Source organism: Erpetoichthys calabaricus, chromosome 13, assembly GCF_900747795.2.
Source record: "Erpetoichthys calabaricus chromosome 13, fErpCal1.3, whole genome shotgun sequence".
In the NCBI taxonomy this organism is placed as follows: Eukaryota; Metazoa; Chordata; class Cladistia; order Polypteriformes; family Polypteridae; genus Erpetoichthys; species Erpetoichthys calabaricus.
In genome coordinates this window covers 75,783,074-75,792,068 of record NC_041406.2, presented here as the reverse complement: position 1 = coordinate 75,792,068, position 8,995 = coordinate 75,783,074, and the positions used below count along the sequence as shown (strand labels likewise).

Below are 8,995 nucleotides of genomic sequence, written 5' to 3'. Positions count from 1 at the left end.
GCCACGCTGTTTAAAGTAAATGAAGCAGCAATGTTATAAGCCATGCACTCTATACAGACTGTAATCAACTTGAACTCAAGAAGAGGAATTAGGTGCATTTGAGGAGTAGTCCATGTCCCGCTCTGACAGGGTAAGTAAATTAAACTTCTTTAGTCTTGAATAGAAAAGACAACTTGAGGACCTAAGCCTTCAAAATGTTCAAAAGGCATAAAAAAATTCTTTAAATTATATTCATCAAATAGCGAATTGCATCACACACTCAAGGACAGCAGTGAACATTATAGGACAACACATATAGCTGAAAGAGAAACCTTAACATCTTTTAAAAGTATCTGGACATTTAATGAACTTAGCTATTAGCCAAATGAGTTTGAAGAACTGAATAGTCTTGTCTCATTTGTAACATTTCTTATCTTCTTTCTTATAACATGGAATTTATTAGGACCCATGACAACATAAGTGTTTTGGAGGTCTCAGCAAGACAAATCTTTGTGAACTGTCAGAGAATATAGTGTGAACTTTTTGTTTTCCAAATATGGATATTGGAAAAGTCAGGGATAACTGCATGTCATTTTACTGAAATGAAAGTGGATATTAATTTTCTTCTACTGTTACATGACCTAAAATATTGAAGGGAAATAGAATGCAATATAATTAAGTGATATTTTTTTCATTTGTACACACCTCTTTGTTTCATTTGGCACTTTTTGTTTGCCACATTTATTATGTGTTTCTTGTGTATCCCACAAGATTACATTATGTGCGAGTATTCCAAAAGTAACACTGGTTGCCATGCGACAGTAACCATTTTAAGGAGCCTTGTGTATTTATATGCCAATTTATTTGTTTTTTTCAGTGCTTAGACTTAGCCCAAAACATTTACCAGTATCTTTCTCACTGCATGTTTGTCTTAATTTTTAATTAAGTTCTTGCTAAGAAAAAAACAGGCAAGTCATATCTGCCTTTGCAGTTTAAATGAAATCAAAAATATATTAGGAGACATTGTGATCATAATAGATCATCTCTCCAAGGTCCAACACATCAAGCCCATAAACAGATTATGAATTCTGGCACCCCTTCTAGCTTTACTGGACCTGCTTAAAGTACATTTGATGAAGAGGAATGTAGTTAGGTTTAGAAAACATTCACCTAGACAGTTCATTCTATTCTGAAAAGCAAATGCAATTGAATGAATAATAACATTATATTTACTATAAATTATAGCTGCTACATCATACCTCCAGTGATCTATCTATCTATCTATCTATCTATCTATCTATCTATCTATCTATCTATCTATCTATCTATCTATCTATCTATCTATCTATCTATCTATCTATCTGGTTGAAATCCTGGTTATTGTCTGTAGGCATATGAACATTGTGCTATGTGTATAGATTCCCGTTTCTATCCACATCCCAAAAACATGTATTTTAGGTTGCACCTCTAAACTGGCCCAGTGTGAGAGTGTGCATGAACACGTCTTTCAATTAACTGATGTCCCACCCAGCGCTGCTTTCTGACTTGACCCTCAGAACTGTTAGGAACAGATTCCAGCTCTGACTCTATAACTGGATAAAGTATCTTTTGAAAATGGATGAATTAAAGGGGGTATAAACTGTATGGGAGTCGAATGACCATGGGCAAAAATCAAACTGTGCCAGGTACTGATGAACAGCTTTAGAGCACAGTTAGTTTCTATGATATAAGACAACAGCAGTTTCAACAATGTATTCATCATGTAGAAGGAAATTTTAAAAACATGGTAGGAAGGAGGTAGACATAGGCAGACAAGCAGATTCAGACAGAGACCATTTCAGAAATACTACAGAAATCCATCCAATGAAGGGAAGCTTACTATACAAATTCACTGCGAGGTAACATTAGTGGTTCACGTCTATCAGCATGTCAGTGAGAAATCCCTATGTCAAATATCGGAGTATAGTTTGTGCTTTATAGTGATTGTGTCTAATCTGTATCCCTACCATGTTTATTTTTTGCCCTTGCATTGCTAGCACATTTCTCTTCTCAGGCTTTCCTTTCTGCTATTGGCTTTCCATTGTCCTAGTACTGTGCAGAATTAAATTGTTGCTGTCCAGCACACAGCCATGATCATATTAAACAGAGTACTGTTTTTGATTCACATGCTCATAGTTTATTTTGCTGTGCTAAAGTTCATTAACTCAGTCGTCGCTCTTTCACAAAAGCTAATTATAATGTGCTTTATTGAGGCTCAAACCTTTTAAACTCCTGATATGAATGTGCCATTGTGCAGTGACAGAAACAAATCCCTTCACTCGCGTACTGATTTGTTAAATAATCCTTTACGCAATGTTTATTTCTTTTCCCCTTTTAATTTCACACTGGCATGCTGACCGTCTGTACTACTCCATCACAACTGTTTTCCTTTTCTGGCTGTTTACATTTTTCATTCAAAGAGAGACAAGTGTAAAATATTTCACCACTCTGTGGCGAAGGTCAGTATGCTATTCAGACTCTTTAAACAAATGGGACATCGCATTATAAACCTGAAGGAGCATTTTAGTACAGTTATCCAGTGACCAAATACTTACCTCTTTTACCTTTTCATCTATGCCTTGCTGCATTATTTGTTTTGAAGATTCCTGCATTAAAGGTATCCCCTAACATGCTCAGTTGCAGCTCTTTTATCAGTTTGCTTGCTTCCAGCTTTATCCTGCTGTTGTACTAAAACCCAAACATAGTTTCTAGTAACCCAAACCTGCCTGCTGATCTTATTGCCATTTCAGCATTTAACTGATAATTAAAGTTATTCTTTCTCTTTTCATTTTGATACCCACAACAGGATGCAGCTAAATACACAGGTTCAAGCAAAGTGGTATTATTTACAATAAATGGTCTTATTCTATTTGTAACTTGAAAATTTAGAATGTGGCCATGTATACTGAAGTCTTAATGAAAGATTTTCAGATTACTCGCATTTTGGGAAAATAGCCACTCTCTTCTGAGAGTAGTACAACAGTTTGAAACTACTTGATTTAATTCAAATCATTCTTATTAAGCACATTTTCACTTTACAGCCCACATAGCACACAATAATTAAACATAGTTGTGGCTTATGGGGGTATGCATTAGCTGACCTGAAAGCAAAAAATGACATAAAAAAGTCCAGAGAGGAATAAAAATGTGTGCCTTTTATTACAAAAGTGGACAGAATAAACAGATATGAGCAAATTAGACAGGATTCTACCTTTATATAACACATTAGAAGTCTAATGCACTTAACTACCACTTGTTACTCCACACATCCCTTCACAACACCTCTCATACCATCTCCTTCCTATTTTGGCCTTCCTTCCTCCTATGCGTTAAACACCTGCTATCACCTAACTTCCTCACTCCATACTTACCAGTTTGATGAGCAGATGGGGTTTTTAAATCCATCTGTTAGCATTTCTGGGGTCACTTCAAACCTCCTCAGAATAACATCTATAGTTGATCAAGCCCTAGCCTCCATATGCAAAAAGAATAAAAGAATAGACCACTCCATAGTGGCTTCAGTTCTCTATCAAACTCCAGATCTAATATTAACCTTAAAGCACCAGAACGCCATGGTGGCCTGACAACTACACCCCCTTGCTAGATAGTCCTTTTACAAATATAAAAAGAACAAAGAAACAGTGTATGGAATATACAGTATTTGCTTTTAAATCCAATCTAGGTCTGCCACATTTTGAACAATATCATTGCATAAACAAACAATGATCATTTGAACTGGATAGGATCAATTCTTTCCTTCATTTTTTATTGCATGTTTGAAAGGAGCTGGAGCCTATTTGTGTAGCACTGCACCCACAGCACAAATCAACCCTCTATGGCATAGTCATCAATTATAACACATATTCAGTCCCACCACACAAATTTGGAATTCCCAATTTACCTAAAAAGACATCTGTGGAATAACATAAGAAAGAGTACCTGAAAAAACCCAGTCAGTGAAACCCAGGTCTTTAGAAATCTGTGGAACTAGTTGTAGCCACTGCACTACCATGCCACCCTACTTTACCAACTTTAATTTATATGTCAAATTCTATCTATATTAGTATTTACACAATGCTTTTCTTCAAGCCTTCAGGTTGAGATAGACAGATACATAGATAAAGACCATTCAGTCCATCAAGCCTGTTTGTTTAGATAATAGCTAAGCTGTCTCAAAATAACTAAGCTGTCCCATTTTATTTACACAATTCAAATTGTTACCTAACCTAAATTTAATGTAAATCGATTAAATGGTTTTAGAAAAATGATTCACATTACATAAAACAGATAGTTGTGAACATGATTTAGAATATATGTGATAAATACAGAGATGAAAGGCATGACGATAGATAGATAGATAGATAGATAGATAGATAGATAGATAGATAGATAGATAGATAGATAGATAGATAGATAGATAGATAGATAGATATTAAAAAGAACAAGCCAATGTATCTTGTCAATCCCTAATTACCTGACTTCAGCAAAATGTCACCCAGTCAAGTTTTAAAAGTACTTATTCCTACTATCCCATTTGATAATTTATTCCTTACATTCTCTGAGTGAAGAAAAACCTTCTAATGATTCTGCAGTTTACCCTTTACCAGCAAACTGTGCTCCAGTGTTCTTGTTGAAGAAGTCATTTGCAAACATAGCCGAAATGCAGTAAATTAATTCATTTAATAATTTTCAACACTCAGTCAAGTCTTCTCAGTTTTCTTAAACCAAAATGATTCAGCACTTTAAATCTTTTCTCTTAGGTCATGGAATCAGTCTAGCTGCTCTTCTCAGGAACTTCTTTAGATAGATAGATAGATAGATAGATAGATAGATAGATAGATAGATAGATAGATAGATAGATAGATAGATAGATAGATAGATAGATAGATAGATAGATAGATAGATAGATGTGAAAGACACTATAAAATAGATAGATAGATAGATAGATAGATAGATAGATAGATAGATAGATAGATAGATAGATAGATAGATAGATAGATAGATAGATAGATAGATAGATAGATAGATACTTTATTAATCCCAAGGGGAAATTTAGTGAAGCATTATTTCATTCAGGCATAACTGCACACAATCCAGATGTAGCCTGATAAGTATGTTATACTGTATAGCTTTGGAATAAACTCTTAATTTTGTACTTAACACTTTGAGCTATGTACCATACCAAATATCGGCCTTGCTATTAGCTTATGTATGACAGCTATGAAAAAGTATACAAGACAGATACACATGAAATACAATATTTAAGATCGCTATGAAAGGCACTACATAAGACAAATAGATGGTTGCTCCAATAATAAAATTACTGCACCATTTCACTGTCGCGACCTCGGGGATATTATTACCTATTAGGTTGTTCGATTACAATCCTGGTACACAAACCAGAATGACAGGCTGTTCATGTAAATTTTCTTTGACTTTACTACGCGATAGCCAGGACTTTGCTACAGTATTATCTCATCCTATCTTTCCATCCGCTTTTCCTGGTCCGTGGAAACACTCCACTCATCCCTGCCTCCTAAACATACACAACTACACTCTGCACACACGTGATAGACGCAATGAGTGTTAATTAGTAATAAATCCTGAACATAAATCGTTATTAATTTTTATTGAAATACACAGTAAAGCGTGTGTCATTATGCAGTACATTCGAATCCTTCACACGTGACTTTCCACGGTCACACATTACCTCGCCTCAAAACGTCTTCAACTTTTAAGATTGCTCCTTAATTTCACGGTGTACACAGACGCCCAACAACGGTAACATAACTTGATGCCCCACTACTTCCACCCAACCCCAACCCGGAGTACTATAATGCTCGTCATCTCGATTGAAATTAGTGTCCAGCAAAGACAGGCGAAATCATAGATGCGGTATTTAAGTAGTCCTTTTTCGGTCTACACGTCATCATATAAGTACACTTATAAAGAGCAAGTGCAGCTTTTATTTTTGAACAATGAAACGATATGAGAGGCACGCAGTCGTGATCACGTACAGCATCACGCAGACATCAGCCAAGCACTCACTGCTTTGTGATACGAAAGCCCAGTATATTGTGTGAAACGCGGGCGCGATTTAAGGTAACAGTCTAGCACACTGAATGCGTCATCACAGGTTTACAATTAAAAGTGACAGGATGACATCAGGGCTGCGGCCTCACCTGCTGCAGAGACCGGACAGCGCTCGTACCCACTTACCTCAGCATCGTAACGAAGAGAGAGAGAGGGTCGCTTGCCGCAGTAAGCCTCGCATCTCACATCCCCAAGATGTATAAATACATACGGCCAGCAGTGGGAGGTTCTTTTTGGAAGTCAGGCGGCGGAAGAGCGGAGCTCTCCTTGACAGGGACTGATACTCCATCGAGGCGCACTCTGTTGGTTGCCGCTCCCAGTTTGCGTGAGCGCGTGTTAGGCACAACGGCTGCATTTGAAGCCCCACAGCCGAGTGGATGGCTGGCTTCTGAGATGAGCAGAAAGCCCACCGAGACGCATTCCCTCTAAAAGCGGCGGTGGAGGAGAGCGGCAAGCAAGGGCTGCAAGTTTTTAAAACTCTTGCCGATGAATGACACATAAAAGCTACAAAACGTAGGTTCCAATATGTGCAACACTTAATACTGGCAAACATGTTCGCTGTAATTTCTACTATCGTCACTAATATTCGTGAATCTTTCAATCCGTTACTGCTGTGGAACAAAACTTTTTGGGAATGCTTTGTTTGATCCCAAGTCCTACAAAGCATCATTAACATAGTGGCTGCCTGTAGTGCACCTAAGAATCACTTCAGAAAAGCCTTGTTCGTGTTAGATTGCAGTAAAAGATTGACTGTTGCATTGACTGCTAAAAAATGTGTTTTGTGAAAAAATCTTACAGTACATGATGGGGAGGAACAGTTCTCGTTTTTTAAATTCAGTGCCGAAAATATGTAAAAAAAAAAAAAAAATCACATGAAGTAATCAAAACCGACTCAAACCACCTACACCTGAACACCAGCAAAACCAAGGAGCTGGTGGTGGATTTTAGGAGGCCCAGGCCACTCCTGGACCTCGTAATCATCAGAGGTGACTGTGTGCAGAAGGTGCAGACCTATAAATACCTGGGAGTGCAGCTGGATGATAAATTGGACTGGACTGCCAATACTGATGCTCTGTTCAAGAGAGGAAAGAGCCGACTATACTTCCTTAGAAGGCTGGCGTCTTTCAACATCTGCAATAAGATGCTGCAGATGTTCTATCAGACGGTTGTAGCGAGTGCCCTCTTCTATGCAGCAGTGTGCTGGGGAGGCAGCATAAAGAAGAAGGACGCCTCACGCCTGGACAAACTGGTAAGGAAGGCAGGCTCTATTGTAGGCATAGAGCTGGACAGCTTGACATCCGTGGCAGAGCGAAGGGCACTCAGTAGGCTCCTGTCAATCATGGAGAATCCACTGCATCCACTAAACAGTGTCATCTCCAGACAGAGGAGCAGCTTCAGCGACAGACTGCTGTCACTGTCCTGCTCCACTGACAAACTGAGGAGATCGTTCCTCCCCCACACTATGCGACTCTTCAGTTCCACCCGGGGGGGTAAACGTTAACATTATACAAAGTTATTGTCTGTTTTATCTGCATTTTTATCACTCTTTAATATTGTTTCTTTATCCGTATGCTGCTGCTGGAATATGTGAATTTCCCCTTGGGATTAATAAAATATCTATCTATCTATCTATCTATCTATCTATCTATCTATCTATCTATCTATCTATCTATCTATCTATCTATCTATCTATCTATCTATCTATCTATCTATCTATCTATCATTGTTCCAATGCATACCTGTAGATGCTTATCATTAGTCCAAGTTCTCCACTTCACTCCTCAGATCCTAACTTTTACATATTTTTAACATCATTGGAAGATTTTGTTTTGTGACCAGATTTTCTCAGTCTGGCGCCATTCCAGTTGATTTAAATTAGTTTGTTGTTGATTTTTTTCATATAATCTAATATACAGGAGTTTTCAAGTTTATTCCTGGGGCGCCTCAGCTTCAGGTTGTCACCCCAACCAATATCACAATCAGTGGGTGTTATTTCCTTCAATTAATAGAAGAAAATGTGTAATTGTTTAATCATTTGACATTTTTCCTTTAATTATTTTGCATTCAGAAAAATGTAGTTTTGTCAGATTTATAGTTATAATAAAATATGACTTTCTCCACAAAACTGCATTTTATTCTAACCAAGAGGAATACTTTAGCTGGGACAAGAAGCCAGTCTGCTCTGCTCAGGGTTTCATCCCTGGCTCGAGTGGTACTCAAATGGCAAGCTTCTGGTCCACACATTCCCAAAAATAGAAGTAGGTTGCCTAGGTTGAGGCCTATCCAGAGGACCCAGTCTTGTATAAAGGGCAGGTCTGGCATTTTGTAATTTTTTTGAGACCCATCCCATTTTTGAGGTAGTTATGACAGGAATCACAACATAATGCAAAAACTGAACCAAAAAAACAAATGGGACCTAATGAGTAGTTTAGTCCTGGCTGAGCTACATACTTTGCAAGGATATCTTAAAAAGTGGATGAAGTTTTTCAAAACTATTATAAAGCTCTAAATGTCAAGCACATCCAGAAGTATTTTTGTCAAATTACATTTAACTAAAGTAAAATAAAGGTTAAACTATCAGCAGCATCATAATTTTTAAATAAAAATTTTGAACATGAGGAGGCTGATCATTTTTATGATTTAGATGATTAGATAGATAGATAGATAGATAGATAGATACTTTATTAATCCCAATGGGAAATTCACATTCTTCAGCAGCAGCATACTGATACAATAAATAATATTAAATTAAAGAATGATAATAATACAGGTGAAAAAAAAAAAAAAAACAGACAATAACTTTGTATAATGTTAAATGTTAACGTTTACCCCCCCTGGTGGAATTAAAGAGTCGCATAGTTTGGGGGAGGAACGATCTCCTCAG

At 37.2% G+C, this 8,995-nt stretch overlaps 1 protein-coding gene across 1 annotated transcript in view; it reads right to left on the bottom strand.

Moving 5' to 3' along the window:
• Nucleotides 1-6,488, bottom strand: part of osgin2 (oxidative stress induced growth inhibitor family member 2) — a 63,061-nt gene extending 56,573 nt beyond the window's left edge. Inside the window, exon 1 of the mRNA XM_028817148.2 lies at nucleotides 6,238-6,488. The gene's annotated coding sequence lies outside the window, so the exon portion shown is untranslated. The remainder of the gene's footprint in view (nucleotides 1-6,237) is intronic.
• Nucleotides 6,489-8,995: the final 2,507 nt, after the last annotated feature.